Source organism: Corvus moneduloides, chromosome 6 (genome assembly GCF_009650955.1).
Source record: "Corvus moneduloides isolate bCorMon1 chromosome 6, bCorMon1.pri, whole genome shotgun sequence".
NCBI lineage: Eukaryota > Metazoa > Chordata > Aves > Passeriformes > Corvidae > Corvus > Corvus moneduloides.
Window position 1 is genome coordinate 59,664,600 of NC_045481.1, and position 23,091 is coordinate 59,687,690.

The 23,091-nt window shown below is 40.9% G+C and overlaps 1 long non-coding RNA gene across 1 annotated transcript in view; it reads left to right on the forward strand.

Moving 5' to 3' along the window:
• The first annotated feature begins 6,200 nt into the window (after positions 1–6,200).
• The window catches only part of LOC116446038, a 52,552-nt gene continuing 35,661 nt past the window's right edge, over positions 6,201–23,091 (forward strand). The window contains exons 1-2 of the long non-coding RNA XR_004241002.1: positions 6,201–6,369; positions 17,139–17,286. This is a non-coding gene — a long non-coding RNA (uncharacterized LOC116446038). The remainder of the gene's footprint in view (positions 6,370–17,138; positions 17,287–23,091) is intronic.

Here is a 23,091-nt window from a genome sequence, read left to right on the forward strand (position 1 = left end):
CGAGGGGGCAGGGTTTCAGGGGACTGACGGGGACCATATAGGGGTAATTAGGGAGGGCTTGGGTGACAGACACAGAACAGTCCAGAACTCCGGGAGGGGTTTGGGTGATTGATAGGGAAGGTGCCAGAACAAGGGGAGGGGATAACCATATTGGAAGCACCGGGGGAACAGCTTGGATCTGGGGCAGACCAACTGGGAGTAGTAGGGAGTAGTAGTGGGGAAGGTAGGGACGAACCATTAGGGTACAAAGAACATACAAAATACAATAAAAACATCACATCACCACAATCAGTCCTCTAGGAAAGAATCTGATATATACAGCTTTTGCATTTACCACTTGTGGACCTACCTGTAAGTTGTTCAAATAACTTATGCTTTCAGGATTCCCTCTGCTATGTATGTCATATATCCATGTTGGAGTCTCAGAAGGTCTTTAACAAGTTTTACATATATATTCAGAGATTTAGTAAGTTTTGAAATCACACTGTGAATACAAGTCAGAAATACTGAAACATAAGTTTGAAACAGAGACATGAGCAAAGAGGGAAGTGGTGTGTCTCCTTCCCAGCCTTCTCAGCCTGCTCTTTTTCCACTGATAGCTGAACAACCCCATGGATGTGTTTGTTGTGAGATTTCAGCACATGTGCATCCCAGAAACTAATGTTGCTGCCTCTGATATTTTCAGGAGTGTGCTTTGTCAACCAGTTAAAGGCTGTTGAGGATTTCTAGTTGAAGAGCTAACTTATTTGTTTCCCTGTCAATTAGCTCTTTAGAATATAAGTAATAATATAATTTGGAAAGAGATTAATCATTTGGGCACCTGTAAGGCCTGATACCGAAAAGGCTTAGAAAGGTAAAGTGGGACTTAGATGGAAGTTAGGTACCCAAATCTATCATTATAATAGCCCAAACTGCCATTCACTTATTTTTGGGGTTTGGTGGGATTTTTTTGTTTGTCTGTGGGTATATTTTTTGTTTGTTTTGCAGTTTTTTACTGGGTTTTTTGTTGTTGTGTTTCGGGGGTTGTGGTGTGGATTTTTTTTAATGCACAGGGCGCACAGTTTCTATATCCTAGTGTGCTTGTTTTGCACGGCCTGTTTTTTGATAGCAGGGGGGCCACAGAGGTGGCTTCTGTGAGAAGCTGCTGGAAGCTTCCACCATGTCCAGCAGAGCCAGTCTCTGCTGCCTCTGAAGATGGACACGCCACTGGCCAAGGCTGGCCCAATTAGAGAGGATGGTAATGCCTCTGTGATGACAGATTTAAGAAGAAATCAAAACAAAGTGGGGCACAGTTTTTCTCCTAGCCAGAGAAGGGAAGGAGGTGAGAACATGTGAGGGAAAACAACAACGGAGACACCAAGGTCAGTGGAGAAGGAGGGGGAAGAGGTGCTCCAGGCACCAGAGCTGAGATTCCTCTGCAGGTTGTGGTCAGGACCATGGTGAAGCAGCCGTGCCCCTGCAGCCCATGGGCATCCGAGCAGGATGCAGAGATCCACCCACAGCCCGTGGGGGAGGTGCCCATGCTGGAGCGGGTGGATGCCTGGAGGAGGCTGTGATCCAGTGGGAGACCTGGTGGAGAGAGAGGGCCCCTGCTTCCAAGCTGGAGCAGCCTGTCCTTGTCAAACCACGACAGTTTTTTCATGCAGAATGCAGACATTGCTCCTGGTACCTCTCACAAAAAATTATCATGGTTTAACACTGGCCAAATGACAGGCACCCACGAAAGTCGCTTGCTCACCCTCCCCTGCCACAGCTGGGCAAAGGAGAGAAAAAAATTTAATTAAGGCTTCATGAATTGAGATAAGGAATGGGAGAAAGCACTCAAAGGGCAAAACAGGCTCAACTTAGAAGTATAAAGTGAATTTATTGCTAACAAAATCAGATGAGGATAATGAGAAGTAAAATACGCCCTTAAAACCGCCTTTTTTTTACCCCAAACCCCTCCCTCCTTCCCACTGACAGCGCAGGAGACAGGGAATGGGGGTTTTGGTCAGTTCGTCACCTGAGATCTTCCACTGCTCAGGGAGAGAAGTCCTTCCCCTGTGAGACCGTGGGGTCCCTTCCCACAGGAGACAGTTCTCTGTGAACTTCTCCAGTGTGGCTCCAATCTCACGAGCAGCAGTCCTGCCAAAACTGCTGCAATGTGAGTCCCTCCCAGGGGCACACAGTCCTCCCAAAACTGCTGTGGTGTGGGTCACTCTTCCACGGGGTGCAGTGCTCCAAGGACAGGCTGCTCCAGCCTGGGAGCAGGGGCCCTCTCTCTCCACCAGGTCTCCCACTGGATCACAGCCTCCTCCAGGCATCCACCTGCTCAGGCGTGGGCACCTCCCCCACGGGCTGCAGGTGGATCTCTGCATCCTGCGTGGATGCCCATGGGCTGCAGGGGCACGGCTGCTTCACCATGGTCCTGACCACAGCCTGCAGAGGAATCTCAGCTCTGGTGCCTGGAGCACCTCTTCCCCCTCCTTCTCCACTGACCTTGGTGTCTCCATGTAGTTTCCCTCACATGTTCTCACATCCTCCCCTTCTCTTTATCTAATTCAAACTGTGCCCCCACTTTGTTTCAATTTTTTTTTCTTAAAAATGTTATCACAGAGGCATTACCATCATCTCTAATTGGGCCAGCCTTGGCCAGCGGCATGTCTATCTTCAGAGCCATCAGGGATTGGTTTTGCTGGACGTGGTGTAAGCTTCCAGCAGCCACCTCTGTGGCCCCCCTCCCCTACCAAAAAGCCAGGCCGTGCAAAACAAACACATCTAGGCAATAACATCAGTTAAAGTGGGAGAGCACAGGACAACTACTGTGAGTGAAGGGGATCAGCCTCTCCTGATGTCAGGCTGCCACACCAGGCAGTGGGCTGCTGTAGGTGTGGGGAGGGAGCAGCCAACTTGGCAGGAGACAGGGATGGATGAGGTACTGTGTGCTCACCTGTGGAGGTTGCTGCTGCAAAGAAAAGAATGTAATAGCCACTGTCGGAAGAGAAAGCCCAATGGAGATGGCAGCTTGTCAGTGTTTCAGTCTCTGCTCCACAAACTCTTCCTGCACATTACTCAGTGGCTGTTTGAGATCTGACTCTTTCTTCCCATTACACACGGTTCCTCAGGGAAACCTGGCTGCTTGAACACCATGGTCAGGGGCTCAGAAATACAGCAAGGCTTGCTGATGGGCATGTGAATTTGTGTATTGAGAGACAGCTGATCCTTTGTGCCTGCTACCGCACAGCCCTAAATAGCCATCAGGAAACGGAAAGGGAGTGTCATAAAGAACTGTGCTGAGAGGCGGCAGAGTGCCAGCACTTCTTAAAGGAAGTAAAAAGTTTAACTAAGCATGCAAAAGTTCATCATTAGTCACTACATTTTTTTCTATGTCTTCACGTTTCAGTCAGCTGAAATTGCGGAATGCAGTGCAGACAGCCATAAGCACCTATGCTGTCTAAACAAACAGATGACTTTACAGATACGTGTTTTTCTTGGCCAGTTACTACATATTGACAATAGCAGAACTAAACTCAAGTACTCGGTTTGCACTGTCCCCAGGCCAAGGAAAGCGCACGGGCGTGGTCCCAGCTCAGCCGAGCCGCGTCCCAGCCGTGCTGACCGCGGGGCGAGCAAAGGCGGAGACGCAGGGACCGCTGTGTGCCCTCTGCGTGAGCAGCAGCGGCTCGGAGGGAGCTGCTGGACATCAAGGAAACCTTAACAGCAGCCTGGATCCCCTTTCGGGAACAGACAGGCATTTTAGTTCTTAATCTCGCAGTTACATTCCCTTAACTGGATAGCGTGGTTTACAGCCGCCATCAAAGCCTTCTTAAAGCGATAATTCAAAGAAACCACCCCCCCCCCCAAAAAAAAAAACCACCCAAACCAAACCAAACAGCCCTCCCAAAAGACCCCACCAAAAAAAACCCAACAACCCCCAAACCAAACCAACCCCCCCAAAACAAAAACCAAACCCCCCGTCGTGCCCCTTCCCACCCCCCCCCCCAAAAAAAAAAAAAAAAAAAGTAATCCTACAAGAAAAAAATACTTTTATGTGTTTTGGGGAGTGGAGAGAAATAATCTGTTTCTTGCTGGTAGAGAGATTCTTAAGGATGGTTGAATATGTACAAAATCTGTTCACTAACAAAGTGTGAGGCTTGATACTTTGCTCTCGTCATGTCGCCATGGACATAGTTCCATTGATTTTGCTATACTACTCCTAAACTACATGAGTGAAGTTCAGCGTTTAATTTTAATGGGCTGTGCACTGATAGGTAAACTCACAGAACAGGTTACCGAATCGGGTGGGGTTAGGAAAAGGCCACTGCATCAGTTCTGGCACTTAAATGACAATGTTAAGAAATTGCATCATCTTAATAAATTCCTGTGTCCTTCTGGTGAAATCATCAATATTTTCACTTGTCCTTTTATAGTCAATTTGCTTTCTCAGGGTTTATTGCCCTCTGGTGGTGATAGTCTTTTCTCCTGTGACAATAGGGATGCTGGCATCTCATGCTTCATTTTCGTTTTAATCTGTTGTCTGTTGGTTATCCCAGCGTGATAAATAGATAAAATAAAGTCAAATTACGTTATTTTTTTAACACAGAGGATTGTAGAGTGAGTAAAGGAGGCCGATGTGTGAAAGCCAGAGCACTGAAATGATGCAGGGAGCTCAGCAGCTGTAGCAAAAATATTAATAAAATCAGTTCAGTTCAGTGTGCAGTAATCACCTTAGACAGTAATGCAGAACTGAGTGATAAAGATTCCATAAAAGTACAAGAGAACGAAAAACCTGCAGTTGCATGAGATACACACAAAGATTCTGTCATCACAAGTAAATTTTTGTTAACCATAATTTCTTGTACACAGCTTTTAATGACTTGTACATATCTCATAAATGCTCATTTTAAACTGTCCTTGATTACGTATTTTATTACAAAGTGTATTGAATGATATCAAGAGATCAGCTTTTTTGTAAAAAATTCTATAAAAAGGTAAAGCCCTCAGTATGCATATTAGTAAGTTACTATTTACTGTTTTCAAGCACAACTTATGTAGCTGGCAGACTGGTGATAATAATAGAAATAATAGTACAAATGATTGTCTATTCACAAGGGCAGTATTGAGTGACCATGTTCTTCTCTGCTGTTTATAACATTCTCCATGAGGAGATGACAGTTACAGCAATTGTTTTAATATGAGCATTAAGAAAATATTTCACATTTGCTGTTATAAATGACTGTTAAATTCTGTATATTTGTTAGACCTATATGTGGTTTTCAAAGCTTCCATTCATTGCAGTGCACATATATAGCACTCCTATAAACAACTTAAATGAAGGAAAAATCCTTTCCATGTTGGCTTCTTGGATATCAAATTATCAAGCTACATATATCTCTTTTCAGCTCATCTTCTTGAGTAGACTCTGCAGCTTAACTCCAATGCCTTGACTGAAGGTTTTCATTCTTTACAGCCTCATGCAGCTTCCAATTTTGACCTTTTTTTCCATCAGTCCCGTTCTCCTTGTCCCATGCAAAAGCAGAGAGATTAAACTGTAAAGGCCTCTATCTTACAGTGGTCTAGGCATAGGTTTACAGGTAACACTTCTAATGAGAAATTAGTGGAGATAGATGGGCCAGAAAAAAAAAGTGCAATTTTCTATGGTGATTAGATACAAGGAGAAAAATAGCATTCCTAAGAGCAAGCAAGATGAAGGTGTGTAGGGCTATCTGTCTCAGGGAAGCCTGTGGGATGGTCATAGGGAAAAAGGAATGTGACTAAGACGTTTCCGCAATAACCAGCCCTACCCAAACACACAGGTTTTCCCAGCTTCCTGGGGCTGTGCACTGGCTGATACCATCTCACAACACAGCTGTGTGCTTCAAGGGGCTGTTGTCTGGCCTGTGCTGGCCTGTACCCCAGTGGATGTCGAAACGCTGAAGTATGCTGGAAGGCAGCATAGAAGGTAAATTAAATAGTGGGTGATGTCAGCCTTGATCCAGTCTACTCAATACAGTCTTGTTTCTAGTTCTAATAAAACTGGGGAGTGGCAGGTCTTGGTTGCTGCAGCCCTTCAGTTTCCTTCTTGTTTTCACAATTTCTCCACGCAACTGTGTGAGGTACCGTTACTGTATAGTTTCCAGCCTTTCCCCAGTCCCTAGCCATAGCTGATCCCTATCCCAGATCCTGTCTGAGTAATGCAGCACTTATTTCCCCACCCAGGGGGACCATTATGCAGAGTTGTCAGGGCTGCTCCAGCTGGCCTATCCATCCCGTACACAGCTCAGCCTGGGCATACAGATCAGTTGTGTGAGCTCTGCAAACATGATAAGCATCCAGGAGCAGCAGGAGCCGTGAAACACACAAGCACCCTCAGCCACATCAAACAGAATTGTAAGTATCAAGCAAAAGGTAAGGTGACAAATTAAAAAAAAATTATCTAAAAATCAGTACTTTAAGATCAGAAGTATGAATAGTAGGATGATATCAATATAATCTTATAATTTATGTACACATTCTAGACAGAAAAGAGTCTGTGAGGCACAGAGTGAAAAAGAATAGAAGCAATAAATAAGAAAAATGTAATATTAAATTAAAATGGCTATTGGCTGGGAAATATATTTGAAATTTCAGGGAAATACCTAAAAGCCCTCAAAATGCAAGGTGATTAATCTCCTTTCAAAGAGGCCTACCAGTGCCATCAATAAAGTTTCTTTTTTTGCTATTTACCTCTGACTTCAGGTAGGAAAGCCAAAGTGTAACACAAATAGGCCAGCACATAATTCTGTAATATCTGTGGAGCCAATTTTCCATTTGAACATTTTTTCAGTGGCTACCTCTCAGAATCTTAATTCTCCTTTCCTGCCAATTGGCTGAATACATTACACGAGCTATGTATCTCTAATAAAAGTCAAATCTCTTTTCTTGAAATCATTGCAACTTTCCATAATTAATTCATGAGTTCTTATGAATTGTAAATTATATTGTTTAGCAGAAGAAAAACTAGTTGGGCCTTCTAACTATTCCTTCTTGGATATCCATTCAAGTGCATAATAAATGAGGAAGAGTCTCATTTGTCATTTTTTGTTTCTTTCATTTTAAAAGTTCTACTGTTTCATACCAGTTCAAATCTGAAAAGAGGCAAAAATATACTATGGTAGTTACTAATTGTATCATTTCTGAAATTCTGAAATCCTTGAGTCTTACTGTGTTAACTGTTAAAGATTTTTTGTGATTGTTGAATTAATTACTTATCCTATACTTTTGGATCGTTTCCTTTGGGTTATATCTTCAGGTAAGTCAGTCTACTAAAATAGTAGTGTAATAATAGTGTAAAATATTGGTATACCTGTCAAATGCTTGAGATTACTGGGCTTATCCTTATCTTCAAACATAAAAGATGAACAGACAGGTACTTGTTAATAGCCCAATGTATTGTAAAGGAGAGAAAGTGATATTTGTGTAATCTGGTACGCAAACTGTGGTACTGCAAGTATGATAGTAGGTCTGTTTTTCAAGAACTCCTGTCGGGCTTTTTCCCAAGCTAGGCCTTTAAGTCTAGAATAACCTTTCATTTTCTTGTATCAAACCTCAGTTTTCTCATGGTTCTTAGTTTCTCAGAGACATAGTCTGGGCTCCACAATTTACAACTGTGCATGGATCAAGAAATGAGCTAGTATAAAACAGACAGCACTTTTTGGCCAGGCTTTTAAAACCGGTCAATTGCACAAGGAGTCAGTGATCATATTTTCCTTCATGCTTTTCCGTGGGTTACTGAAGAAGCTACAGCATCAAGATTTGCTCTTGTAGTGGGCTGATTCTGGCTCTGAATTTGCTCATCCCCTGCCCCATCTGTTCCAAAGGGTGCATTAGGGGAGTCAATGTGACATTACATAGGAGGGATAACACCAGCTTTCCTGAGTCATTTCTACATTAATTAAGTAAAATGATGCTACTTCATTTTTCAGTTCAAAGCACATCTGCGTGTTTTGATAAAAGTCTTGAATTAGATGAATATTCAAAGCAATTTACATTTTGATTTCCAAGCAATCTTTGGAAATAGAAGCAAAGCCCTAGGTCTCTTTGTGTCTCTAAGTACACTAGCTCTTAGCCCATTTTTGCCTGATGTTCCCCTAAAACTTGTCTGACTCAAGTTAATGGAGTTGGCTTATTTAATCTCTTCGCTAAAACTTTTGAGGAAAAGTTTCATAAAAATTGACCTTTCAGTAATAAGTCTGTGGCTTCTGATGTGATTTAATTTTCCTGAGTCTGACACATTGAGAACTAAAATGGAATGACATTTTTTAGAACTGTCAGTAATAGCTGCTGTTATCAGTCATGAGCAAGCGAGGCACCATCTGAGTCAGCTAACTTTGCCTTGGCCTGCCTAACTGTGCCTTTGTTTCTTCATTTCCTTTGTACTTTCACAAAGTAATGAAGTTCTTAAGCGTCATCCCTCCATTTCTGTTTGTAAAATTGATATCCTCCCCACTCATTTCCTGTCATGCTCAAATGAAAGCTGAAACATGCAGAGCATTTCTCTTTACCTTGTATTTATGAACATCCATGTTATTTTAAAATAATATTTCTGACTGTGTTTTAGTATCTCCATACTACAGCCTTTAATAAATGTTAATGGTCTGTGAGTCCATCATTGTTTTTCTATCTGCATGCCCCAGAACTTACATTCAAAATCTTTTATTCTTCTTCTGCTGTAATGCTTTTTACAGATATCTGATAATCTTTGTTCTGAATTAATTTTCAAGATCCTGCTTTGCTGCTAGATTGGGGCTCATATTCTCTAATACGGTGCAACTGCATATGTTTTCAGAGTCAACAGCAGTTGCAGCACATGCTTTAATCAATCTTTCTTAACACTGATCCTTTTAGCAGCCTTCTCAGACAGTGGAGAATTGACTATTAGTATTGTTTTACTGCGGTACATCTTACTAAATCATACAAGAGAGCTTCCTCCTCCAAAGACCAGCAACTTTAATACAGTCCTTTCCTGAAGCATGGTCAGTGTCCTATGCTGCTTCATGGGCACTTTTTTTACATTTTGAGAAACACGTCTCCTGTATTTTTCCACTTAATTTTTTTCTTGTTGGTGTCATTCATTGTTTTTAGAGCTTGGAATTTTGTAATTCTTTCTATTGCTTTTCTCTCACAAGAAACTCTTGACACACAATTATGTTCCTCACTGTGATAATGTGGTGCATCAAGTGCAGTGACCATGACTGCATGCTGTGTGAGCAGCTGGATTTGAAACTTTACCTGTGTGGATTCCTAACACTGACTGGTTTTAAAACAGATAAAAAACCAGGCCCAGACAGTGATAGGATAAGCATTGTCATCAACTACTCTTCCCGAACAGTTCCCCTTGTCAATACTCATAATTAATTTGATTGAAACAGTCCAGTGATAATCTATCAATTCAAGCTTCAATGATAAAATTATTAACAACAGGAATATTGCTCTGTGTTTTTACACTATACACGTCAGCAGTTGCTTATCTAGCAGGCAAGGACTATGTCAGGAAATAGGGTCTGGGGTGAGCTGTATGAAAAATGTGCAGAGACTGTCCTCAATTTTATGCCATGTTGTGAACTTGGCCAAGTGAGCTTAGCTTTGTGCAACAAATTATTTCCAGTGATACATTTCAAGATGTTATAAATTTGCCAGTGAAATAAGTTGGTTCAGCAGGGTGTAGATGTATCTGAGCCAAATCCAAACAAATGGCTTGGCTGGGGCCTTGTTTTGCTATTTCAAAATGTAACATAACCAGCAGGAACCATGAAGAGGAAGGGGATCACAATTGCCTTAATGTTACAGTCCATAATAGTGATGTATTTAACTCCTGTTAGAGTAACCTGACCTTAACTTAGTTTTTCTTTCCTACCTACATTTGTACCTTCTTATTCTAAAACCTGAACTACCTCATGTACAATTTAATGTCACCCAGATACAAAAACCTAACATATTCTCCTGCTAATTCTTTTCTGATTTTTCACTCTTGTGAATTCAAAAGGCACTGCCTTGATGTGGTCTAGTCAGCCTCGGTCTTTAGCACCTTTGCTTCTAGACTACCTTCCAGCTGTCCTGCTGTGTTGTCAACATGACCAGAAGTAAGACTTTTGTTCTGATGGCAAGAGGCTTATATAAAAATATCTTCCAGTACAGAGCCTGAATGAGACTTAGATAACAGAGCTGGCAGGGTAGTGATTCTTAGATGTGATGGGCACACTTAATAGCTAGGGTTTGTTACCGTATATGTCTAAAATACATGTTTAGGTGTTGAAAGTGTAGTTGGAACAAGGAAAAGTGATGGGAAAGACAGACCACAGAACAAGACATTATCTAAAAGTTTCCTTTAATTGAGACTTTTTTTTATTAGTTGTTTTTCCTAATATTTCAGAATGAAGATGTTTTCCTTTCTGTATGTAAAAATATGATCTGAGGAAAACAAGTTCTCTCTCTACTTTCCTTCACACTTTACAGCTGTTATTTTGTTCATTTTCTGTTACAGTCTCAGACATCTACATAGAGTTAAATTATCTGTAATCTGAATAATAATTCATGTAGGTTTGCTACCATATCATGTACAGTGTTTTATGTCAGTGACTCACAAACTTATTTTTACCAAGAATTCCTCTGGTATGTAACTTGACTTCCCAGAGCCTTCTTCACCTCTGTTCTCTCTTCTCATCCCACTGGTGCTGCCTAGCTCTTCTTACGTGCCTCCAGATCCCTTCCCTTTCCACTGGATCCTGATATCACCCTTCCTTCCATTCCTCCCCTAATGGGCCTTCCCTCCTACCCTTATGTTTATTTATCATTCTCTTCCCAGCCAGCTTGGAATATATTTTCCTCTTGGAATTCCAGTGCTTTTCCCTTAAGAAAGAGATGAGGGCATGGTAACAGTAAAGGGTTTTTCTTGCTTCTGGCCTTCTGTTTTTCCTGCAGAGCCACATATTCTCCCTTTTCCATACTAGCAAAACTAGATTTCCTGCTTTCTGAAACTGAGATTGATGGTTCAGTGGATAGATGCTGTCACAGCAGTGTCCCAGTGTCCAGCGTTTTCTCCTGGAGATCAGGAAGTATTTTATATCACCTTTGAATGCACCCCTGTCTCTTTGTCTGTAAGTATTTGAAATTTGACAGTTGAATATATAAAACGTTTCAGCATCAGACTGCTGTGGGTTGTTGCTGATCCTGTCATCCTTTGGTCCCAGCATGGTCCCTTTGGAAGTATTACGATATCAATCAGAGGGAAAAAATATTTATCCATTTGAATCTAATGGTGGTGTAAATTCTATGGTCCTAATCCTAAAATGTTCAGTTTGCCCTTTTTCAGACAAAATTTGCACTGAAGTTAATGGCTCAAGATTTTTTTGTTACTATTATAATGCCACTGAAAAAGATAAAACACTTGTCAGAAGCATTTTTTTTTAGATAGCAATGCACTTCTTTCTTAGATGAGGAGAATCAACTGGAAAACAAATATAATTGAGAAGATCTTTAGGCATTACAGGCATTACACAATGAACAGAGATGCTTTTCTGTAAGGGTTTGATATGACAAGTTAGAAATCATTTTCATTTCTTTTAAATTAGCTTCTGACGTTCTCAGAGGTTTTGTCTTGGGTTTAAAAAGCACAAAGCAGAATACTGTCCCCAGAAAAAGATGCTGTCCTATGTAATTTCTTCCTTCTTTGCTTGCAATCAATCATTCTTTCATTGATGCTCATCTTAGGTGCTGCTCCTTGGCTGCAGGACACTTGTTGCTATATGATACCCATGATCATCCAATTTGCTAGGTTCAGTCATCTGTAGATAGGGTCTGGAACATGGTATTTTGATTTGATTTGATGTGAAGAAGTGTGTTCTTCCTTTCCTCCATTGTTAAATGCTTTCCAAGAAGTATTTGTGCTTCGTTTCTGGCTCTGCCAGCACACAGCAGTGTGGAAGGGATGGAGTTGCACAGCAGTACCTCATGGAGCTCCCTTGAATTGCTCCTCCTGGACACAGACGAATTAGAAAGATGCACAAAGCTCTTATTTGGGGAACACCCAGTAATATTTTTTGTGTGTGTTTTATCCACCATTTAGACATTCACAGTCACTGGCTTTTTTGGATTCAGACCTGGAATAACAGACATATCATTCAAACTGGGAGCCCAACTGTATTTTCAAGAGCTGATGTCAATCATTTGAAGTTGATTCTTTTAGTAAGAAGTTTGCTGATCTTGAGACTTTTTTGTTCTATAAAAACGATTGCTTTTATTCTGACCAAAACAAGAGAGAATTGGCACAAGGTTAATTATGTAAAGCAAGGATATTAACCTGGCAACAGAGAAATGCCAGATCGGCAGAAATGATGAGTTAGAGCTATTGCTTGAGAATATCTCCTACCCCATGGAATCTCTTGCTATTAAACATGTTTTGTTCTATAGACTTGTTGACAACAGAGTAAAGATTAAGGAAAGTGACTCTAATCCACCGGTTTGGGCATCCATCTGGTATATTGGAAAACCAACTGTGTTCTTCAGCCCCACAGGCATAAAGGTTTCTGTTAGAATGGCAGGAGTGAATTATGGATGACTACAGCACACTACAGAAAATTACATTAGCATATGTAACACAGAGAGGGTTAAGTATAATTACACTAGCTGTACACAGCAAAGTGTGGATGAGTCAAAAAACAGTGAGACAAATGCTATTCCTGCTGAATAGCCTTTGTGTGCTTGGAGAAAGAGATTTCAGCCTTCCTTTGGTTTGTATAATGTGAATATTTGCCTGGCATACTTTTTTGCCAGAGACCAGTATGTAGCACAGATGTGGGGTTAATGATCAATTCACATAAGACACAGCTAGGATTCAACAGTTCAGATTTTATATGCCCTGAAATGCTTACAGACTGAATAAAAACTCTTTGCTTCCTTCATATAGTAATATATTAGGTTCTCAGTGGTTGCAGGTTGGAATAGTAGAGATGATCAACGAGTTTGCCACAACTCTATGTTTGTCAGGGAACTAGGGATAGGAAAATAAACACATGAGAACAGGGAATTTTTGGAACCATAGTAGAAAAGTATCTTAGTGCAGTTCTCAGTCTAGAGTATGTATAGCTGCTACCCTGCCAGCAGAGAGAGTTTCATTTGAAATTCAAATAACTCTTTTTGAGACTTTTATTTAGGACATATTTAAGGCCTTTAAAAAAAATCTTCAGCTTTTGGTTTAAGCTTCAGATAAGATGACTGCAAGCACCTCTGAGTATATAATGTACCTCCATTACCTGTTTCTTGGTGTAACAGGAATATTCACCAACACTTTCTTTGGAAAGGGAAAGCCATTTTGTCAGCAGCAATACAACTTTTGACTGCTAAGTACATCAAAATGAGAGACTTAGGGGTTATGGCAATTAGCAAATGCTGCTGCTGATATAATCCCATAAAACTTGATGCACTTTTACTTTTCTAAAATTTCTATTTATCAGCATATTGAAGGAAGCTGATGTCTGTACATAGCTACAGAAACGCTCTAGAGTCTGAGTGAATTTATTAAACTTACAGTCTTTCCTGTCTCCATTGTCTTAGACTCTGTTTTTCTCAGCAAAAAATAGATTTGGTCTTATCAGTGCTTAACCTTGTGTTTTGTTACTTGTTAGCTAGCCTTGTGTTTTGTAGTTTAATACCTCTTAGATTGCATAACTACCTGATTCTAATTCACCCTGTGAATATTTGCCAGAATGCTTCTATTGTTTCTACATCCCGCTTATACAAGAATGTTCCCTGGTTTCTTTGTGCTGGAAGAAGGTTATTCATGAGCTTAAAGGTGATAGAAATCTTCCTTTTCATCTTTCCTTCTCTCCTCACCTCACAGCCACTGTGATATATTAGTGGAGTGGTTCTGTGAATATCAAGTGTAGAAGTTGTGGGATTCAGCCCTAGTGCTTCCTTCTCAGAGTAATCCAGCTGTACATAGTAATCTTGCTGAAATTAATTGCTTACTGGAGCGAGAGCTGTGTGCAGTGTAGGGCTCTAGGTTCTGTCACAGCTCTACAGTTACTATTCATTCTATAAATTAATCTGCGATATTCTTTTAACAATGGAAACTAAATGCATCATGCTAAAATCAAATCGATGCCATCCAGATCAGTCACCAGGGGCTTCTTGATCTCTTTCTATCAAGGCTTTTGTTATTGAGACATTCCCTACAAGCTGTCAAATGGTCCTACTCAATAACAATCAATAAAGTAAGCATCCCTTAAAAATATCCCCAGGGAATCTTTTTAAATTGAACAGGGAGCAATATATCTTTTAGTGTCAATAATGCTGAAAATGTTAATTTGGTTGATTCTACTATGTGCCTTCTCGAGTGATATTCCAAATGCTGTTCTGGGAAGATGACTGCTACTTGAATTCACTCTGTTGCTTTCTGCCTGCTGCACCAGTCTCAAATCTGTAGCAAGGGCTATCTGAGATAGGCTGTATAACAAAAGAGTGTTCTGGTGATCTGATTGCTTTCTCAGCCTTTTAAATCTAACTACTGATAGTGATGCTCTTAAATTAAAATCAGATGGCAAGGATGAATGTGCTGCTAAGATGTTCTCAGATGGCTAACTGATAGAGTCCCTACACGAAGCAGAAATGTGTCCATCTGCTGAGCACAGCATGAGTCTGATTTACTATACTATGCAAAGCTGGTTTAACACTAGTATCAATAATGTAATTTTCTTTATTATATAAAGTGGGTAGAAAAGAATTTTATGATGCAAATTTAGTCTATTAAGGGCATTTCTGTGAATAAATTACACTAGATGTTCTTTTAATTCTTGTTAGCACAGATTTTTTTTCACAGATGTCATTTTTGGGCATTAGACAATTTTTTTTTTCTCCTGCTGTTGTGAAAGAAGAACTGCAAGTACTGACATTAAACATTTTCGGAAATTTGTTCTGCTCTTTTTATAATAAGGGAAAGCAGTCCTGCCAAAATTCAAACCTTCCAGTGACTTAAATATTTGTTTTACTGTATTATTTTTTAGGTGCTTGATATCAACCTAAATAAACTAATTAAGGGGCTATTTCTGAAGTCCCAATTGCATAGTTTTGCCCTATAATCCTGCTTTTATTTGTTAATTTTTTTTTTTTAATTATATCTGTGGTGGAAACAAACTGACAGTTTTACATGTGACTACTAAAATAAGTTTTCAATATAAATTTGGGTATGAGATTACAAATGCTAATTACTTCTGATTACTAGATGCTCATTTTTGGGTTTGGTTGGGCACCAGAGCAGCCTAGAAATGGTGCATTTTTTTTACAATGAGGGTGATGAAACACTGGCACAGGTTGTCCAGGTCCAGAGGAATTGTGGATGCTTCATCCCTGGAAGTGCTCAAGGTGAGGCTGAATGGGGCTTAGAGCAACCTGGTCTAGTGGAAGGTGTCCCTGCCATGGCAGGAGGTTAAAATGAGAGGAGCGTGAGGAGTTTTAACGTCCCACCCAACCCAAGCTAGTCTATGATTCTGTGTCCCAACCCGGCCTCAGCCCATCCCCATCCCCACAGAGGTGCCTGATGCCCAAGGCTGGGGCTGCCCCAGTGCCCTGCTGTTGGCTGGGATGGTAGGACTGGGCTGGCTGCCAAGGATCCCCATCAGGCACCCCGGCCATAGTCATGCATAAGGTGGTTACTTAAACCCCTCTCCTCGCAAGCAAAACACTCGAGCGAGGAAACACCATTTGCAGGAGTGTGGGTGAGCATGGTGCTGACCCAGCCCTCCCATGGCTGGGTGAGCACTGTCATGGTTGGCACTGGCACCTGTGGTCATGCACGTGGTGATGGACACGCTGCTCTGGGAGCCACTGGAAAGCACCTAGTGGGCTCAGACATAGGAAACTGTGTAGATGTCGTGGTTTAACTCCAGCTGGCAACAAAGTACGACAGAGCTCTCACTCACTTCTCCCCCCAACCCCGTTGGGAGGAGCAGAATTAGCAAAAAAACCAGTGAAACCGATTCACTTTAATAACTGAAACAAAGTAAAATTAAATGTATAATAATAGTAAAAATAGTGATTAAAAGAGGGATGGGGGAGAGAGAGATAAAATTGAAGAAAAACAAGTGATGCACAATAGCATTACTCACCACCTGCTTATCAATGCCAAATCCCTCCCCAAACCACAATCAGCCCCGCTCCTGAGTAACTCCCCAGTTTATATAGTGGGCATGGTGTGAAATATCCCCTTGGCCAGCTGGGGTCAGCTGTCCTGGCTATGCTCTTTCCTGGCTGCTTGTGAAGAGATGACACTCTGAGAAGTGCTTGACTTACATTAGGCCCTACTCAGCAACGATCAAAACATCAGTGTGTTATTAGCATTAGACTCATACTGAATCCAAAACACAGCCCTCTACAGCTACTAGGAAGAAAATTAAGTCTATCCCGGCCGAAACCAGCACAATATATAAAGCGAAAACACCGAAAGCACCTCGGTGAGTTTACTGCTGTTTGACAGTGGGTGGGCCGCCGTGAGGGGCGAGCCGGCAGGGGGCGCCATCAGCCCGCGCTCCGCGGTGAGAAAGGCCTCATGCTGAGGCGGCAGGAGCGGTGCGCCGTCCCTGGGACACCGTGAGGGGGCTGTTCCTGTGGGGCACCGTCCCTGGGACACTGTGAGGGGGCTGTTCCTGTGGGGCACCGTCCCTGGGACACTGTGAGGGGGCTGTTCCTGTGGGGCACGGTCCTGCCTGGGACACCGTGGGGGGGCTGTTCCTGTGGGGCACGCTCCTGCCTGGGTTACCGTGAGGGCGGCGTTCCTGTGGGGCACGGTCCCTGGGACACCGTGGTGGGGGGCGTTCCTATGGGACACGTCCAGCTCGGGCTGCCACTGCCACGGAGTCTTTCAGCTTGGAAAGTCCTCTGAAAGCATCCAGTCCAGCCGTTAGCCCGGTAAATACCTCCAGGGCTGGTGACTCTGCTGGTTCTCTGGGAAGCCTGTGCCAGTGCTTCGCAACAGTTTCTGAGAAATTTTTTGCTAATTAAATACCCTTTGCAGGGTAAAACTAAACACTTCTTTTTGGTTTAAAATATTTTAAAGGCCTGAGTCGGCTCAAGGATGATGAGTAATTCTAATTCTAATAGAAGCCCTCTAATCTTGTCACATTTCTCAGATGAGAAGGGAGATGGTTATACCTGAGGAGTGAACACTGACCGTCATTTATGGAGCAGGTGCTGTTTCCAGGAGAGCTGTGAGCAGTGCTGCCGGTGGCCTCAGTTATTTATACTTGCACCAGGGAATGCCAGCGCCTTGACTGTGAGGTGAGATTGCCTTGTGCTTAGTGTGATAAAATAAACAGCCCTTCTGAGAGGGACTTGAGGGTGGCTGGTGGATGAGAGGCTGGACATGACCACCCATCTGCCCTTGCAGCCCCAAAAGCCAGCCATGACCTGGGCTGCGTCCAAGGCAATGTGGGCAGCAGGGTGAGGGAGAGGATTCTCCTCATCTGCCCAGCTCATGTGACACCCATCTGGAGTGCTGCATCCAGCTCTGGGATGTCGGTCACAAGGCTTGAAACTTCAAGCTTCTTTTGTTTAAGTAAATATAAAAATAAGTAAAACATATGAAGGCTTCCTTTTCAAATACTTTATGGCCAGGAATGCAGGCCTACATCATTAGTTCCAGCTATCTGCTGTCACTGCAGGTTTTTCATCATCTCTTTTCCAAGGTTGTAGTGACTGCTGCATGCTGGCAGAAATCTTTACAGGTGTGGCAAAGGCAGAAAGAGGGAAAAAATTCTAGAGCACTATCCTTGGCAAGAAAATTCCATTATAGCAAAGGAGAGGTTTAGGTTTCTGCTCCAGTTTTTTCCCGTGTTACCTATAAATGAAATCAGCTTTAGTTGGGATTGCTTTTCATTACTGGCATTGTAGTGCAATGCTCTGTGTTTTGCTCAAAGGGTATTTACAGAGTTATTCATCAATAATAAAATATCAGCAAAACATTGTGGGAAAGAATTTCTTAATTTTCTGGTAGCATGATGTTACAGAAGACTTCCTGAATTGCCAGAGATCTGCCGGGATGAACCACGCTTCTCATAGAGATATGATGGAACTCCGTTTATTCTATTGTCAGACCCATAGTTATACTCTAATTCCTCAAGCACGCATAAGCAAGCTCCATACTGTTGGGTTACAGCTACTGTTCACGCGGCCTTTAATAGCAAATGATTGGTTACAGATTAATATGCAGGTGCCTAACTAACATAAGTCTTTCTCTTTCTTTCTATGGTCAGCATCCCTCTCCGCAACATCCTGTCGGCTTGCCACATCAGTATTGCTCTTCTCTTTTTTCCCTAGTCAAGGACAGTTCACTAATATAGCTTGGATTGTGCATGTATACATGTCCCTGTTCACTCAGCCATTTCTCTACATTCCTGTTTGTCTCCTTGCCATGAAATCACCAGTCTAAGATCATCATCAATTTCTGTTACCCCAACCTTCAGCCTTTCATCTGAGACAGAAAAACTTTCATGTGCACTTTCACCAAGTGATTTTCTGCAAATCAATTTATGTATGCCTCCTAATACGGACCATGGCAAAGAACCACGGTTAGTTGTCCTGCCATTGTATAAGCTTGATTGATACACATTAGGGGGAATAAAATAATAAAGGACAAAAACTTTTAGTTGAGGGAACAGTATGTGTGCATGGACTCTTGTCTGTACTTGATTATTTTTTAGCCCTCCATTTTAATCCTATGTGACCCTTTCCCAGATGTCAAATTATATTTACCCTTGTAACACACATAGTTTTCTCTTGGTTTTGGTTCTGTAGGATAGTTCTCTCAAAGTTTTGTTGGTTCATTTTTGAGAAATCCTGCTGTGTATTTCAAAGAAGTATGTCCAGTCTTCCTCAGGCTGTTTCATCAGCAGCCTGAAATATTGTAGCAGCAAAGATTACAGACTCTCATCAGGGAAAGCAAGCACAGGCAAGCACTTAATTGTCAGAAAGGGCATAAACATCATCAAATTCCAATACTGTGACAGCTCATTGATTTAAAATACACTATTGACAGCCATTTTTGTTTTTTTCCCCCCCACACTTGCTGTCAGGAGTATTCTTCAACAACATTTATTTAGAAGTATAAATTCCCATACTGTGGAGATTTTTCCCCTCAAGTAACTTAGTGCTTTGAGTGATCTTGGTGAGTTTGCAAAAATCGTATCTTAAATTTCCATCTTCCAAATTAATGTTGCTAATGACTCTATAACTATACCAGAATGCTGGTATTAGTTTGTCACAGTGTATGTGTTATAAATGTATGTGTAGGTTGGATGAGTGCAATACTTTTAGACAAGGTATTGGATACTGTGGAAACAAAATGAGATTTCATAGAACCGGGTTGGTTTCTGTGAGCCAATGTATTTCTGTCTTTGTCTCAAGTAGATCCTTAGAGATCTGATAGATCCTTAAATGTTGTGCTTTAGGGTATTGGTTTTTTTCTTTTAGAATAATAAGTTCTTGGAGACTTGGCACAAATGGAGATGCCCAAGTCTCTGAAATGAGTTACAGACTTTAGAGGCAGAGGACCATTAATATAATTAGGCTCCTATTGTGCAAAGCACTGTGCAAAAATTAAAAGAATGGAAAATCTGTGCTCAAATAAATAATCATTTCCAAAACTGAGCAGATTGCTGAATGTTAGAAAATGTCTGGGTAATTTCAAAAAATGTTCAGTTGATAGAAAATCCTTTTGACACATTAAGGCACTGAAGGTATTTCTGGATGCAAGAAAAAAGCAAAACTGAAAGGCAAATCCCCAAAAGGCAGCTCCATGTTGGGGCTGAGGAAGCTGCAAATTGCACCTTTTATAACCCAGGAGAGTAAGGGAAGGAAACATGGGTTTGGGTGCACTGTTTCCCTTGCAGCCCCCTTAGCTGGCAGAAGAGGAACGCGGCTTTTGTGCTAAGATTTTGGCAGACTACCTAGAACAGGTCTGTAGAAAGAAACTAAAATTTTCTTTCTGTTTCCCAGCTAGCAAGAGGTGCAAACACATGTATTGCCACCTTCTCTCTTTTTTGGTAATCCCTTCTGGTGGAAATAACTCTTTAAAATATTTGCCTAAAAATATTTCTTAATATAAACATTTCCACCATAAGCACTTGTATTTTCTAGTTTGGTTTTGGTGTTCTTTGAGCAGTCTGCTACAAACTGCACACAGCTATGGAAGACATCTTTCTCAAATTGGAAGGTTGAAAAAAACTGCCCTTAACCAACTTCAAGATGGAATAATTTTGGATTCAGACATAAAAATAGAGTCTGTAGCTGGTATACATAGTCTCTTTATTTGCTTGAGTAACAGTAGAAAAAAAAAGTAGTTGCCATTTGATATAATTCTGTTCCTTAAAAGATAAAAAGCTTAATTCACACTGGATATGTGCATGAGAATTGAGGAATTATGGTGTTAAGTCACTTACATTTTTAGAACAGTTGAGCTTGTCAGTGCCTACCTCACTTTTAAAATGGGAATTTAGGTTCCTAAGTAATCAGTGTGCTTATTAAAATTTTGTTATAAATGGCTTTTTCAAGCACTCTGGCTTTGGAGTGTGAGCATCTCTACGTTACATCCATACTTCTGAAAATCCTAGAAAGGGTAAAGATATCATGTAAGTAGACCAGCTGCCTATCTTTTCCTCCAGGAAATTCCAGTGAATTGTTTTTGATTAGATTAGATTTGATTTTGTCTTTGAAAAAATTTGCTGCATAATTGCTAAACATTTCTCAAAAGCGTTTTGTACAAACAAACCTCTGCTTTTTTTCCAAGGTATTTTCTAATGTAGATTTATGGTGGTCTTGAAATCTAATCACGAAATATTCTGGAAAAATATGTACTTCTAAAAAAGTGTGCCATATTACTAAGACACAAGCTTTTCAGTCTTCTCAAAGTCAGAAAAAGGGGACAGTAAGTAATGTTTTTAGATGTGAGATCAGTTAGTCACTACCATTCCTCATTACATTGAACTGGGAAGCATACTTGTTTCTGACAACCTGCAATTAGAGAGTACAATTTGCTTCTTGACTCAGGGAGTGGTGATTTACATGCCAAAAAAAACCCCCTGTTTTTCTTATGCTTTGTTATGTAGAATAACCTGGCCCTTGCCCTTCTTCAGGCAACACAGGACTGAGGCATTGAGGGTAGTTTCTCAAGGGAACTTCTGTTGATGCAGTACTAACCTACGTAATTCGTAACTTTGCATACCCAGAGGGCTAGATGAGTTCACAACGAAGAGAAAAGACTATGAATTCTGTCACCCAGTCCTTGCATCTTATATGTACCTAAAAATGGGTTTGTAATTCAGCATGCAGAAATGGCAAGGGGGAAAGGCTACGAGAGGGGGCAGCCCTGAGGTTAGTGCCTTTGAGGAGCTCCCCATCTCTCATGGCCCTCCCCAGCTTCTTGCTACTTTTAAGAAACAAATGTTAATTTCCTCAAGGACTTAAATTAATTTTTGAATTCCAAGGATCCATCTCAACCTAAGAGCAAATGATTTTTAATTTTTCTATGAAAAGAAGAAGTTCACAAGGGAAGATTGAGAACAACTTGTCTTGTGGTTTCTGGTAGGATACTGTCTTGCTGAAAGGTTTGATAAGTCCAAGTTTTATAATATAGTTAAGCTTTTGATCTGGATTTTCCAGTTCCTAAATAAATATTCTGCTGACTTTATGAAGATTTCCGATCCTCTCTTTCATTGGGTTGAAATAGGCTCAGAGTATATAGTTAGCTGCTATCTGTGAGAAACAAAGGGGAGTGTCAGTGTTACGTGTAACAGGAGTTTTAAAGCAGGAAGTGTCCACAGACTTGTACTAGAATATGGAGACAGGAATATAGAAAGGAATTCCAACCTCAGTGTGGTCAGAAAAGCCTTTATCCAACTTTCCTTGATGAAGTCTAAATGAAACCTTATAGATACCACATATATTTCAGGTTGGGGTTTGAAGTGATAGAAGTGGAAACAAAACATCAAGACAAAAAGGCTCTTTCAGACAGGAGGAGAATAGCAAATGCTGTCATTTTCAGAAGTGTCTTGCTAACTGCTACTTGAAGCCTTGCTATTGCTAAAATAACTGAAGCCTGATATTTTGTTTAGTCAGGGAAATGTCATAGCTAAGTAATTTCTTCCTTCTTACTGTGATTGTTTTTACTCCCTGGTATTTCATATTGTTAATTTGGTGTTATTTAAGTCTGAACTACATCTGAGTTACCCCAGTTAAGGATTTGGCTTAGAAACTTCAATTTAATTTGCACATCTGCAATTTGCACATCTTAATCCATTAAGTAAAACTTAATTTCCATATCATTAACATAAGGGGGGGAAACCCTACTCCATGCCTGAGAACATTTCTTCATTCCATATATACTTAGTACCAGATTTAAGTGCTTGTGAGTTCCCATTTTTTTGTAGATAAAATGGAAAATATGAATCAGATTGGTATCCTACCCTCATATTTTTGGGATCTGAGATCCAGAATAAAATTCAAGTGCTGACCTTTAAATAATGCCCTGTCTAATTTTGCATTAAATTCGTTGAAGAGAAAGGACTATCCTTTGGATATTGCTGGATATTGCTGCAGTGGATATATTTTCTGTGCTCTGTGGTGATTCCTGTGAAATACTATGAACAGTGAGAGATTACTCTGTACAGTTTATGATGGTAGCCTTGCTGATAGAAGCAGGTATTCTATTACATTAATGTTCCATTTAAGTAGCAGATTGCCAGACACAAACTTTATATAATCTCATTCCCCATATGTGCAATATATGTCTCTGAGTATGGCTTTGTAGATTCATTTAGCACCTAATGCACTTTTAATGAAAGATGGTTTTTAGCATCTCTTTGTAAAACTTGTGATGCAGTGATTTTTCATAGTGCTTCATAGAAGAGGCATTTATAATTTTCAACAGAGTTATATAAGTCTGATATTCGGTTTACTGGAGGGAGGGGGAGAAGTAGGAAAAAGGAAAGTGAATTAGGTCAGAAACCTCACATATAATCCAATACAGCCTCATTACATTTCATCCTGCTCTTTCTGCTGAAAAGTATGAGTTAAACTGATGGGCTGTTT